Source organism: Chiloscyllium plagiosum, chromosome 33 (genome assembly GCF_004010195.1).
Source record: "Chiloscyllium plagiosum isolate BGI_BamShark_2017 chromosome 33, ASM401019v2, whole genome shotgun sequence".
Taxonomy (NCBI): Eukaryota; Metazoa; Chordata; class Chondrichthyes; order Orectolobiformes; family Hemiscylliidae; genus Chiloscyllium; species Chiloscyllium plagiosum.
The window spans coordinates 39,990,717-40,005,996 of NC_057742.1; the positions used below are offsets into that span (position 1 = coordinate 39,990,717).

Genomic DNA, 15,280 nt, shown 5'->3' on the forward strand with positions numbered 1-15,280 from the left:
CCTACACCCCCTCCCTATCTCTGTAACCCCCCTCCAGCCTCTACACCCCCTCCCTATCTCTGTAACCCCCTCCCGCCCCTACACCCCCCCTCTATCTCTGTAACCCCCTCCAGCCCCTCCTTATTCTTGTAAACTGCCCTAATGCTGACATAATGTACTTTCTGGTCTTTTCCAGGTCCGTCTCATTCTCGATGTTTGTTGGGTCTGACGTTTCTTTCTGACTCCCTCTGTGACCTGCTGCTCCTTTGAGAATCTCCTGGAAAACAGCTCTTTGATGTTGATTGGTGAGTGTGAATTTGAAATGGAAATTGCTTTTTGATTGGATGATGTATTTTTGGATTTTGCAACAAGATTGGGTGGATGGTGTTATCGTTCAGAACAGTTGTGATCCCACTGAGGGTGTGACTAGAAAAGTTGATGAGGATCGAGCTGTGGATGTGATGTATATGGACTTAGCAAGGCATTTGATAAGGTTCCCCACGGTAGGCTCATTCAGAAGGTCAGGAGGAATGGGATACAGGGCAACTTAGCTGTCTGGATACAGAATTGGCTGGCCAACAGAAGACAGCGAGTGGTAGTAGAAGGAAAATATTCTGCCTGGAAGTCTGTGGTGAGTGGTGTTCCACCGGGCTCTGTACTTGGGCCTCTTTTGTTTGTAATTTTTATTAATGACTTTTTGGATGAGGGGATTGAAGGATGGGTCAGCAAGTTTGCAGATGACACAAAGGTTGGAGTTGTCATTGACAGTATAGGGGGCTGTTGTAGGCTGCAGCGGGACATTGACAGGATGCAGAGATGGGCTGAGAGGTGGCAGATGGAGTTCAACCTGGATAAATTTGAGGTGATGCATTTTGGAAGGTCGAATTTGAAAGCTGAGTACAGGATTAAGGATAGGATTCTTGGTAGTGTGGAGGAACAGAGGGATCTTGGGGTGCAGGTACATAGATCCCTTAAAATGGCCACCCAAGTGGACAGGGTTGTTAAGAAAGCATATGGTGTTTTGGCTTTCATTAACAGGGAGATTGAGTTTAAGAGTCGTGAGATCTTGTTGCAGCTCTATAAAACTTTGGTTAGACCACGTCCAGTTCTGGTCGCCCTTTTATAAGAAAGATGTTGATGCTTTGGAGCGGGTTCAGAGGAGGTTTACCAGGATGCTGCCTGGACTGGAGGGCTTATCTTATAAGGAAAGGTTGACTGAGCTTGGACTTTTTTCATTGGAGAAAAGGAGAAGAGGGGACCTAATTGTAGTATACAAGGTAATGAGAGGCATAGATAGAGTTTAGTTTTGTTTACATTACAGTGTGGAAACAGCCCTTTGGCCCAATAAGTCCACACCGACCCGCCGAAGCGCAACCCACCCATTCCCCTACATTTACCCCTAACCTAACACTACAGGCAATTTAGCATGGCCAATTCACCTAACCTGCACATCTTTGGACTGTGGGAGGAAACGGGAGCACCCGGAGAAAACCCACGCAGACACGGGGAGAACGTGCAGACTCCACACAGTCAGTCGCCTGAGGCGGGAATTGAACCCGGGTCTCTGGCGCTGTGAGGCAGCAGTGCTAACCACTGTGCCACCGTGCCGCCCACATGCCACATGTCAGTAGCCAGAGACTATTTCCCAGGGCAGAAATGACTAACACGAGGGGTCATGGTTTTAAGCTGGTTGAAGGAAAGTATAGAGGGGATCTCAAGTGGGTTCTTTACACAGAGAGTTGTGAGAGCATGGAATGCGTTGCCAGCAGCAGTTGTGGAGGCAGGGTCATTGGGGACATTTAAGAGACTCCTCGACATACATATGGTCACAGAAATCTGAGGGTGCATACATGAGGATCAGTGGTCGGCAGAACATCGTGGGCTGAAGGGCCTGTTCTGTGCTGTACTGTTCGATGTTCGATGTTCTATGTTCTACAGAGACATACCTCTACCTCGGCAGAGAACAGAGGTAGCTGGGTAACAGAGGTGGGAAGGGGAGGAAGCAGGCAGTGCAGGGATCCCCTGTGGTCGTTCCCCTCAACAATAACTATACCGCTTTGGATACTGTTGGGGGGGAACGGTCTAGCAGGGGTAAGCTGCAGTGACCGGGTCTCTGGCACAAGGTCCGGCTCTGAGGCTCAGAAGGGAAAGGGGGAGCGGAGGAGAGCGCTAGTTATAGGAGACTCTTATAGTTAGAGGGACAGACAGGCGGTTCTGTGGACATGGGTGAGACTCTCGGATGGTTTGTTGCCTCCTGGGTGCCAGGGTCCGAGTCTTCTCGGACCGTGACTTCAGAATCCTTAAGGGGGAGGGTGTGCAGCCAGAAGTCGTGATGCATGTTGGCACCAATGACATAGGTAGGAAGAGGGGCGGGGAGGTCATTCAGGAGCTCAGGGAGTTAGGCTGGAAGCTGAAAGCTAGGACGGACAGAGTTGTCATCTCTGGGTTGTTGCCAGTGCCACATGACAGTGAGGCAAGGAATAGGGAGAGAGTGCAGTTGAACACGTGGCTGCAAGGATGGTGTCGGAGGGAGGGCTTCAGGTATTTGGACAATTGGACTGCATTCTGGGGAACTCAAATCTTCCAATTCTGTCAACATCCTTGTAAATCTTTTCTAAACCCTTTCATGTTTCACATCTTTCCAATAGGAAGGAGACCAGAGTTGCACACAATATTCCAACAGTGGCCTAACTCCAAATAATGAATTTCTCTTCTAACATTTCTATTTTTTTCATCACTGGTTAAATTAGGTCATCAGTGGCAATGAGTAGTAAAGCTTGATACAGCGTTGGGGTGGTACAGCAACTGATTTACTGGATCATGATCCTGTGTCTTGACAAAGAAAATTGGAGAAGCAGAGGTTCAGCATTCATAAGATGAGCTGACTGCCTGATCCCATTTTTGATTTGCAGTTACATTTATTATGTCCCAGGTGTAAATGTATGGGTTCATAGCTGATTTTCTCAAATGACTATCATATTTCTTTACGCTGTTGGGCAGCTCACTACCATCTTCCCAAGGGCAATTAGGGATAGGTAATAAATGCTGGACTAGCCAACAAAGCCCACACCCTTCAGTGAATTTTAAAAAAACTTGCATCTTGACTATCTAATAGCTAGTTAAATAATGTAGCAATACAATGGTTGGTATGGTAAAATCCATTTGCTTAATGGATACTTTGATCTCACACTAACCACCATTTCAATTCTCCTGTTATTGGAAAGGTGCATTGATGAACACTCCAGCAAACAAGGGTGTGAACCAAAAAACATTATTTTGCATAACTTAAATAAAAGCACCATAGACAAGTTTTTCAGTAACGTATTATTATTTATCATATTTATTAGTGTGTAGAACAACAAAACATGCCATTCACCATTTGCTGATGCCCTAGACTCACATTACAGTTTAACAGTCATCAACAAACTGGTGCTAATCTATTCACAATCATATTTATTCCAACTTTAGTTTGAAATCTCATGCCCTCTGTCTGGCTTCTTCCTAAGTCTAGATTTACTTCTCGAGAGAGAGAATCTGACCTCTGACTTTTCCCTCAACCTTTTGTGATGAAGATTGGTATGTTGGGTTGCTAATCAATGTTACAATCTTAAATGAGAGTCAGTTTGGAAGCTCAATTCTCTTTAGTCAAGGCTGTCCCTCCTCACTTGCTGACTGTATTGAATACCAATCCATTCAAACTCAGACTGTGTGCTGCTCTCAAAAGGGTTTGAGACTTGGCATTCTGTCAAAATAAATGTGTAATGGAAAGTGTATAGATAAGATTACCATCTTCCTCATGGGATAGTCTATTAACATTCCCAAACTACTAATTGTTTGTGATTGTGACTATCCCCATTGAGTTAAAAATCACACAACACCAGGTTTATTTGGAAGCACTAGCTTTTGAGACACTGCCTCTTTATCAAGTAGTTGTGGAACACGACCATACAACGCAGAATTTATAGCAAAAGGGTTACATTGTCATGGAGTTGTTATGATATATTAAACAACTTTAGTTAAAAATCACACAACACCAGGTTATAGTTCTTAAACAAATTTAGATTAAGTCTTTCATCTTTTAGAACGGGATATGGTGGTTTAGATTCTTTAATACGTAAATCCCAGAATTACATTCTCAAGGTGGCATCAGCTTAGCCAATAATAGGTATCATCTCAACTCAGACAATGCATTAAATGTGTGAGGGTAAAGTCAATTAGAATTGACTAATGTTGAGTCAATTCTATTTCTAAAGTGGGCTTACAGAAACTTACAGATTTTGAGCAAAATAAAATGTAATTCTGCAAATATAAAATCACCCCATAAACTTATATGTGTGCGCATGCAGGAGAAACAGAGTGGGTGTGTATATGTGAGTCTGTGCGTGTGGGTGTGAGTGCATGTGAAAGTGTATGTGTGTGTACATGTGTGCAAGCTTGGTCAAGTATGTGTATGAATGTGATGCGATATAAGCCTTGTGAGAGGGTGCATGTGTGGGCATGAGTGCAGGGGGTGCCTGTGTGTGCGTATGAGAGAAAGTCTGCATGAGTACGCAAGTATTTGGGTGTGTGAGTGGGAAAGAGAGTGTATAGTGCAACAGGGTCACCTGTACTGTGACATGAACACAAGTTCCTGGTTGAAGCTGCCCCAGAGGTATCCAACCTGGCTAGCAGACTCTGCTCGCCCGTTTGCGTTGTTGCCTGTCCCAAAATCCACCTTGGAGGATGGTCACCCAAAGGTCTGAGGCCAAATGTCCCGGACTGCTGAAGTGTTCCCCGACTGGGAGGGAACAGTTTGTCTGGTGATCGTTGTGCAGTGTCCATTCATCCGCTGTTGTAGCATCTGTTTGGTCTCGCCTCAGGTCATCCTTGCCTGCTGTGTAAGAGATAGACAACGTTGGCCAAGTCACATGAGTACCTGCCGCGTGTCCCCACGTATAATTATGGTATCTGTTCGATATTCTGACACGTCTTGCAGCAGCTGCCGTGACGGGTTGTACAGTGTTGTGGTCGATGTTGTCCTGAAGGCTGGGCAGCTTGCTGCGAACAATGATCTGTTTGATGTTTGGTGATTGTTTAAAGGCGAGAAGTGGAGACGTAGGAAAGGTCTTGGCAAGGTGCTCACCCTCATCAATAATGTGTTACAGGCCACGAAGAGCATGGAGCAGTCTTTCAGCTCCCAGGAAGTACTGGACAATGAACGGTACCCTATCAGTTGCAGCCTGTGTCTGTCTCCTAAGGAGGTCATTACGGTTTCTCGCTATGGCATGTTGGAACTGGCGGTTGATGAATTAAGCATCACACCCTGTTCTTATGAGGGCATGCTTGAGCACTTTCAGCTGTCCGTCATGTTCCTCCTCATCCGAACAGATCCTGTGTATATTTAGGGCATATCCCCATAGAGAATAATAACTCTTAAAAAGGGATGTGAATTCCCCAGTGACCAAGGGAAGAGTTTGCACAACCAAATTTTGGGTTTTAAGAATTCTGCTTTAATAAACATATTAAAAACAACTAATACAGTCAACTAATATACCAAACTATACAAAAGGTTATTCTCCATTCATTGATCAATACAACTAAAAATACTCGATAATTAGAGTGTTACAAGGGGACATAAATTTAAGGTGAAGGGTGTAAGGTATAGGGGGGATGTCAGGGGTCGGTTCTTTACCCAGAGAGTGGTGGGGGCATGGAATGCGCTGCCTGTGGGAGTGGCAGAGTCAGAATCATTGGTGACCTTTAAGCGGCAATTGGATAGGTACATGGATGGGTGCTTAAGCTAGGACAAATGTTTGGCACAATGTCGTGGGCCGAAGGGCCTGTTCTGTGCTATATTGTTCTGTGTTTTATTTCTAAGTGGCAAATGCATATAATCTAGAGGTACATGGATGGGTGCTTAAGCTAGGACAAATGTTTGGCACAATGTCGTGGGCCGAAGGGCCTGTTCTGTGCTATATTGTTCTGTGTTCTATTTCTAAGTGGCAAATGGAGTTTAATCCAGACTAATGCGAGGTGCTGCATTTTGGAGGATCAAATTTAGGTGTGAACTGTACTGTAAATGGCAGAATCCTTAGGAACATTACCATACAGATGGATCTGTGTGTGCACTAAAAGTGGCAACAAGGAGGCCAATGTAATTAAGGGGGCATATGGCATGCTTGCCTTTATTGACTGGGGCATGGAGTACAAGAGTTGGCAAACTATATTATAGCTATATAAAACCTTCATTCTGCAGCATTTGGAGTACTGAATGCAGTTGTAGTCGCCACACTACCAGAAGGACGTGGAAGCTTTGGAGAGAGCGCAGAAAAAGTTCACGAGGATGTTGCCTGGTCTTGAGGACATTGGCTAAGAGGAAAGGTTAAAAAGACTAGGATTGTTTTCACTGGAATGACATCAACTGAGAGGAGACCTGATAAACATCTACAAAATTATGAGAGGCATCGATAGGGTGGATAGTCACAGGCTTTTTTCCCCAGGGTTGAAATTTCAATTACAAGGGGGCACAGGTTCAAGGGAAGAGGGAGAATGTTTAAGGGAGATTAGCGAGGCAAGTTTTTCACACAGTCGTAGGAGCCTCGAGCGCACTGCCAGAAGAGGTGGTGGAAGCAGGTACATTGACGATATTTAAGAGGCATCTGGATGGTTGCATGAATTGGGAGGGAACAGAGGGATACAGACTGAATAAGGGCATAAGGTTTTTTTTAGGTTAGTTAGGACATGATCATCCGCACAGGCTTGGAGAGCCAAAGGATCTGTTCCTGTGCTGTACTTTTATTTTGTTCTTTGTTCTTATCTAAGTACTCCTCATTGGTCTTCCCTGTGATGAGCATGTCATCTCGGTTAATGGTGACCTGGGGATAGACCTTGTAAAATGTTTTCCATCGTCTGCTGAAAATTTGCACATACTGACGATACCCCAAATGGCAGTTTCGTACATTGGTACAAGTCCTTATCAGTCCTAATTGTTGCATACTTCTGGGAATCCTCATCTAATCACAATTGCAAGTACGCATAGCTCATGTCCAGCTTTGTGATGGTAAAAACAAGGACTGCAGATGCTGGAAACCAGATTCTGGATTAGTGATGCTGGAAAAGCACAGCAGTTCAGGCAGCATCTGAGGAGCCATGGGCACCCGTGCCTGTCTCTTTGTTGGCTACGTAGAATAGTCGATCTTCTGTAATTACACTGGCACCATTCCCCACCTTTTCCTCCGCTACATTGATGACTGCATTGGTGCCACCTCGTGCTCTCATGAGGAGGTTGAGCAATTCATCAACTTCACCAACACGTTACACCCTGACCTTAAGTTTACCTGGTCCATCTCTGACATCTCCCTCCCCTTCCTGGACCTCTCCATCTCCATTAATGACAACCGACATGACATTGACATTTTTTACAAACCCACTGACTCCCACAGCTACCTGGATTACACCTCTTCCCACCCTACCTCCTGCAAAAATGCCATCCCGTATTCCTAATTCCTCCGCCTCCATCATATCTGCTGGAGGACCGGTTCCACCACAGAACACACCAGATGGCCTCCTTCTTTAGAGACCGCAATTTCCCTTCCCACGTGGTTAAAGATGCCCTCCAAAGCATCTCGTCCACATCCCGTACCTCCGCCCTCAGACCCCACCCCACCAACCGTAACAAGGACAGAACGCCCCTGGTGCTCACCTTCCACCCGACCAATCTTCGCATAAACCAAATCATCCGCCGACATTTCTGCCACCTCTAAAAAGACCCCACCACCAGGGATATATTTCCCTCCCCACCCCTTTCTGCCCTCCGCAAAGACCGTTCCCTCCTTGACTACCTGATCAGGTCCACAACCCCCTCTACAACCCACCCTCCCATCCTGGCACTTGCCCCTGCCACCGCAGGAATTGCAAAATCTGCGCCCACACCACCTCCCTCACCTCCATCCAAGGCCCTAAAGGAGCCTTCCACATCCATCAATGTTTTACCTGCACATCCACCAATATCATTTATTGTATCAGTTGCTCCCGATGCGGTCTCCTCTACATTGGGGAGACTGGACGCCTCCTAGCAGAGCGCTTTAGGGAACATCTCTGGGACACCCGCACCAATCAACCACACCATCCTGTGGCCCAACATTTCAATCCCCCTCCCACTCTGCCGAGGACATGGCGGTCCTGGCCCTCCTTCACCGCCACTCCCTCACCACCTGACGTCTGGAGGAAGAACGCCTCATGTTCCGCCTTGGAACACTTCAACCCCAGGGCATCAATGTGGATTTCACCAGTTTCCTCATTTCCCCTTCCCCCACCTCACCCCAGTTCCAAACTTCCAGCTCAACACTGTCCCCATGACTTGACCTACCTGCCTATCTTCTTTTCCACCTATCCACTCCACCCTCCTTCCTGACCTATCACCTTCATCCCCTCCCCCACTCACCTCTATGCTAGTTTCTCCCAACCGCCACCCTTCTCCCATTTATCTCTCCACCCTTCAGGCACTCTGCCTGTATTCCTGATGAAGGGCTTCTGCCCGAAACGTCGATTTTACTGCTCCTCGGATGCTGCCTGAACTGCTGTGCTTTTCCACCACTAATCCAGAACCAGCTTTGTGATGGGCAGCACCCCTGCCAGCTTTGTGTATAACACCATTACACAAGGGATTGCGTGTTTATCCTGCTGTGAAAAGCTGTTTACCATTTGTTTAAAATTCCCACAAGGGCCAACTGACCTGTTGGGCCTCACAATCGGTATGACCGGAGATGCCCTTTCTGCAAACTGGATTGGTTTGACGACTCCTTCACTTTGCAGCCTCCTGTTTTATGGATCCACTTTTGACTGTAAGGCAAATGGCAGTGGGTGGGTCTTGCAGAATTGTGGGATTGCTTCCTGGACAACATGCAAGGTGACCTTGGCTATTTTGATAGTAGATATTCCTGAAAAAACCTCTGGGTATTTAATGAGGACTTCTCTTAAGCAGCTATTTTCGAGATGATCCAGTCAAGGTGAATCTTTCTCAACTAATTTCATCCCATCAAGCTTGGGCCCGAGCCTTTTATTACAATCATTGGGACCTGAACCAGCTCATAAGAGACTGGAGCTAAAGTTGTAACCCCAGTATAGGTTCTCAGGCTTGTGCAGGTCTTGCACAAACTCAAAAGCTGGAGTAAAGAAACTGTCTCTAACATCTATATCTATCACCCCTCAATTTAATGCTGTGTTCTCTCGTGGTAGCCATCACTATCTGAGGACAAAGGATCTCACTGTCCACCCTATCGAATCTTCTGATCATCTTGTATATCTCTATTAAGTCGCCTCTCAAGCTTCTTTTGTCTAACGAAAACAGCCTCAAGTCCCTCAGCATTTCCTCATAAGCCCTTCCCTCCAAACCAGGCAACATCCTAGTAAATCTCCTCTGAACTCTTTACAAAGTTTCCACATTCTTCCTATAATGTCAGAAATGTACGCATTATTGCAGGTGGGGCCACACCAGAGTTTTGTACAGTTGTAGCATGACCTCATGGCTCTGAAACTCTATCCCTGTACCAATAAAAGCTAACACACCGTATGTCTTCTTAACCCTATCAACCTGAATGGCAACTTTCAGGAATCTTCGTACGTGGACACTGTGATCTTTCTGCTCGTTTGCATTACCAAGAGTCTTACCATTAGCTCAGTACTCTTTATTGTTCTTGCTCCTTTGAAGGTAAATCACCTCACACTTTTCCACATTGAACTCCATTTGCCACCTCTCAGCCCAGCTCTGCAGCTTATCTATGTCCCTCTGTAACCTGCAACATCCTTTAGCACTATCCACAACCCCACTGACCTTTGTGACACCCGCAAATTTACTAACGCCCTCATTTTAGGTCAGTTATAAAAATAACAAACAGCACTAGCCACAAAACAGATCCTTGCGGTACACCACTAGTAACTGAACTCGAGGATGAACAGTTCCCACCAACCACCATCCTCTGTCTTCGTTCACCTGGCCAACTTCTGATCCAAACCACTAAATCGCCTCACTCCCATGTGTCTGAATTGAGTTTATTGTTACGTGTACTGAGGCACAATGAAAAGCTTTGTCTTGTGAGCAATACAGGCAGATCACAGAGTTAAGTAGCACAGATAAGTAAATAATAGGTAAATAGCGGCAAAAACAAAAACACAGGTACAGGCAAATGTAAAGAGTTTATGAGTCCATTCAGTATTCTAATAACAGTAGGGTAGAAAATGTTTCAAAACCAGCTGGTGCATGTGTTCCAGCTTCTGTAGAAAAACACTGCCAGGTTCGGATGAATCTTTGAGAATGCTGGTGGCCTTTCCTCGACAGCGGGTCTGCTGGATGGATTCTATAGATGGAAGTTTGGCCTTTGTGCTTATCCGGGCCGAGTTCACCACTCTCTCTCTGAAACCATCTCCAAACTTGAATGATAGAGTTGCCGTACCAGGTCGTGATACATCCAGACAGAATGGTCTTGATGGCTCACCTATTTCCTCAGCTACCTGAAGAAGAAGAGACGTTGTTGGGCTTTTGTAACTAGTGCATCTACATGAATAGTCCAAGAAAGCTTGTTTTTAGTGACCACTCCCAGGAGCTTGACACTCTCCACTTGTTCCACCTCTGTGCTGTTAATGTGTAGGGGGGTGGGGGCAGGAGTAACATCCCGCCAAAAGTCAATAATGAGTTCCTTGGTTTTGCCGGCATTGAGATCAAGTTGTTCTCAGTTCACCATTTTTCCAGGTCTTCCACCTCCCGATCATCGTCTGTTTTGTTGCCTTCTGAGATTTGACCAACTATGGTGGTGTCATCAGCGAACTTGTAAATGACAATATTCTGGTATTTGGTGACGCAGTTATGGGTATACAGCGAGTACAGTAGGGGGCTGAGTTGTTGACTGTTAGTGAGAATGAAATATTGTCCCCAATCTTCAGTGATTGTGGCCTGTGGGTCAGGAAATTGAGGATCCAGTTGCAGAGAGTGGGGCTTAGTCCGTGATCACCAAGTTTAGTAATCAGTCTGAGGGACATCAACCTGTAGAGGACAGAGTGGGGAATAGGATTGATTAATTTCTTGACAAAATTCCATTTTGACATTGACTCAAATGCTGAATGGCTGCCTTCCATGCCATTAAAATTCTCTTTTGTGTTTCTGGTGTTAGAGATTTTTTATGCCAAAAGAGAGTTTCCATGTGCCCTCTCACCAGAAAAAACATGGCACCTCCAACATAAATGCACTGTTGGAGTATTTTACTGCCATCCTAAATGTTTGATTAAGTAGAGCACTTAGGTAGGGAACTGTATGTTGTCCATGACATGGTGCCATAAGAGGATGAGCAACTTTGGCCAGAGGAGGAAGATGTTTCTTGGGGCTAATAGTTATGACTTACATATTTCTATTTAGAGAAAAGCACTGATCTCTGCACTGCTCTCATTTTCCTTAGACACTAGAAGGAAACTATGAAAGAGAAGTGCACTGTTGTGTCATGTATAGTGGAAGATGTGAACAGCTGAACTCTGGGACTGGCCTTGCTCAAGCAATGAAGGTAAGAGAATACCATGGTCCCATTGGTTGAAGTGTTTTTCAGTACCGCTTTTCACTTGTTGATGTAAATGAAGTGATATCAACATCTAAATACTAAACTTTGTTGGTGAAGTTTTGTGAAATAAATGTAGAATATATGATTCATGTTCCATTTAAATTGTGATGTGGAGGTGCCGGTGTTAGACTGGGGTGGACAAAGTTAAAGATCACACGATGCCAGGTTATAGTCCAACGGGTTTATTTGGAAGTACAAGCTTTCAGAGCACTGTTCCTTTGTCAGTTAGCTACCTGATTTTTAATTTTGTCCACTTAAATCAGGCAGATTCTTATTATGTATCAACTAACCCCTCACTCTGAGTTAAATTAATGTGTAAAGTGTACTTCACCCTTTGCCTCAGCTAATGTTTCGTACAAAGCTCTTTCATTTTGGGAGCTAGATGACATCAACAACCAGTATGGAAATGCAATTTGGCTTTGTGTCAAAGGAGTCGAGTTAAATATTGAAAATAATTCTAACCAGTTGTCCTCTGTACCTTCTGTATCTTCTCCTCGAAGGTAGAGTTTGGAAAAAAGAACGGCAGGGTGGTATGGATCTTTGACAATGCTGGCAGCATTTCCTTGACAGCGGGCCTGGTAAATGGATTCTATAGATGAGAGGTTGGCCTTTGTGATTGTCTGGGCCGAGTTCACCACTCTGTAACCATCTCCAAACTTGAATGGTACAGTTGCCATACCAGGTAGTCATACATGCAGACAGAATGCTCTTGATGGCTCACCTATAAAAGTTGGCAAAGGTATTCACCGTCATGCCAAATTTCCTTAGCCATCTGAGGAACAAGAGATGTTGGGCCTTTGTAACCAGTGCATCTACATGAAGAGTCCAAGAAAGCTTGTTGTTAGTGACCACTCCCTGGAGCTTGACACTCTCCATTTGTTCCACCTCTGTGCTGTTAATGTGTAGAGGGGCAGGAGTAACATCCTGCAGAAAATCAATAATGAGTTCCTTGTTTTGCCGGCATTGAGAGCAAGTTGTTCTCAGTGCACCATTTTTCCAGGTCTTCCATCTCCCGACCGTAGTCTGTTTCGTCACCTTCTGAGGTTTGATTGACTATGGTGGTGTCATCAGCGAACTTGCAAATGACATTAGTCTGGTATTTGGCGATGCAATCATGGGTATACAGTGAGTACAGTAGAGGCTGAGTACGCATCCCTAGGGGAGTCCAATGTTGACTGTTAGTGAGGATGAAATCTTGTCCCCAATCTTCAATGATTGCGGCTTGTGGGTCAGGAAGCTGAGGATCCAGTTGCAGCGAGTGGCGCTTAGTCCGCGATTACTAAGTTTAGTCATCAGTCTTGAGGGGTTAATAGTGTTGACTACAGTTCAGACTTCAATGAGTAGGACTCTTACATAGCTGTTCATGGTGTCAAGATGTTCTCGGGAGGAGTGAAGGGCAAGTGATATGGCATCTGACATGGATCTCTTGGCCCCATAGGCAAATTGGAGTGGGTCAAGAGTAGTGGGGAGGCTTATTGTTTTTTTTTCTACATATGTCATTGGTACCAGAATGTACCACGATCTCCGTCTGTTTATCCTTCTCCTTCAGAATGCACTTCAGCAGACCCTGGCAACCCACTATCCTGGGGTCTCTTTTACAGATGCAGAAATACCTATCTGTCCCCCTTACCACTGAATCCCCTGTCACTTTAGCCTTGATGCTGTTCTTTGTCACTGCTTGTGCATCAACCTTGGCCATGGTGCCATAAAGATGGCTGCCACTGCTTTTCCCTATAGAGTAATTTCCTCCAACAAGATCCAAACGGTATACCTATAGGTAAGAGGTTGGTCACAGGGGCCTCATGTACTACCTGCCTTCTCCTCTTACACATTCATATAGCACAGAAAAGGCCCTTTGGCCTATTGAATATGCACCAACATAAGTACCACTAAAACAAAATGAATTAATCCCAATTCCTGCACTTGTCCCATATCCTTGAATGAATAGAATAGAATCGAATAGAATCGATACCAAAACCAAAATCTTATAACCCTCACATGGAATGCAGCATTTAAATAAGGCAACTCACCATCACTCGCAAGGGCAATATCTGGTAGCCCAAACAGCAATATCCGCATCCTGTAAATGAGCAAGAACTCTGCACATCGTAATTTTGTACATTTTATTACAAAGTAGACAGTGCTGCTAAAACTCTACCGGCATTAGTTAAATCACAACTGGCATCATGTGAACAGATTTGGCCACTTTATCGAAGGACAAGTATTCTAATATTGGAGGCAGTCCAATGAATGGGTGGCACGGTGGCACAGTGGTTAGCACTGCTGCCTCACAGCGCCGGAAACCCAGGTTCAATTCCCGCCTCAGGCGACTGTCTGTGTGGAGTTTGCACATTCTCCCCGTGTCTGCGTGGGTTTCCTCCGGGTGCTCCGGTTTCCTCCCACAGTCCAAAGATGTGCAGGTCAGGTGAATTGGCCATGCTAAATTGCCCGTAGTGTTAGGTAAGGGGTAGATGTGTAGGGGTATGGGTGGGTTGCGCTTTGGTGGGGCCTTTCTGGAGCAATTTACACTGTCCCATTTGCCTTTGTTAATCCATGTCTATCATTAGGCCAGTTTTTGTTTCATCTGCAAACTTCTTAGTCATATTCCAGCATTCAAATGAAAATCATTGATATACTCCACAGAATGGGGCTGACAGAACCTCAATGGTCACTCAAACGCCCATTGATATGACCATCTATTTCCTAACTCTGAGATATTTTGGGCCCCCTTGGAACTGGATTTGAATTTGACGAGTGGTCTGCCATGTAGAACCCCAGTGAAAGCCTTACTAAGATCTCTGTACATTGCATGAAATTTGTGTTTTGGGCCTCGCTCCCTGGGCTGGCAATTATTACCAATCTCTCATTGCCTTTAAACTGAGTGGCTTGCTAGGTCATTTCAGAGTGCAGCTGGGAGTCATCCAAACTGTTGTGAGTTAGGAATCATAACTGTATCAGACCAGGGATGGATAACATATTTTCTTTCTACAAATGGCCAAAGGAACCAGACTTTTGATGGCTTAAGGAATGGTAGGGCTTGATTATAAGTATATTCCTTCCAATTAAGATGTAAAAGTAGTATGGACAGACTCAATGTTAACAGTCAGAGATTCTTAACAGCAACAAAACCAGAAATTGATGGAGAATCTTAGCAGGTCTGGAAGCCACTCTGTTCAGAAAACAGCGTGAACGTTCAGGTCTAGTGACTTTTCTTAAAATTTAGATTCCTAATAGACTGAGGCAACAGATCCTTGCGGTGCACCACTGGTAACTGAACTCCAGGATGAACATTTCCCATCAACCACCATCCTCTCTTCTTTCAGCGATCCAAACCACAAAATCACCCTCAATCCCATGCCTCTGAGTGCAGATGTGACATTCTCCCTGATAAGTAATGCAACTCCTGCACCTCTTTTACCTTCCTCTCTATCTCATCTAAAACAACAAAAGCGTGGAATGTTGAGCAGTCAGTTCTCTCCTTCTGTCAACCAAGTCTCTGTAATGGCAAAAACACCATAGTCCCATGTACTGATCCAAGCTCTCAGTTCATCTGCCTTACGAAGAATACTCCTTGCATTGAAATAAAAGCAGTTCAGCCCATCAGTACCATCGCCCCCAACGACGTCCAACACTGCCCCCACCCCCGACCCCATCCCTGCTCCCAACCCCATCCTACTCCGCCCCCACATCGACCTCCACCCCCACCCCAGCCCCCTGCA

General features: G+C 45.3%; 1 protein-coding gene across 2 annotated transcripts in view; it reads left to right on the forward strand.

Moving 5' to 3' along the window:
- kansl1b (KAT8 regulatory NSL complex subunit 1b) overlaps window positions 1–15,280 on the forward strand; it is a 292,755-nt gene that overhangs the window by 14,277 nt on the left and 263,198 nt on the right. For both annotated transcript variants that reach the window (XM_043675343.1, XM_043675344.1), the window contains exon 3: window positions 11,406–11,507. The gene's annotated coding sequence lies outside the window, so the exon portion shown is untranslated. The remainder of the gene's footprint in view (window positions 1–11,405; window positions 11,508–15,280) is intronic.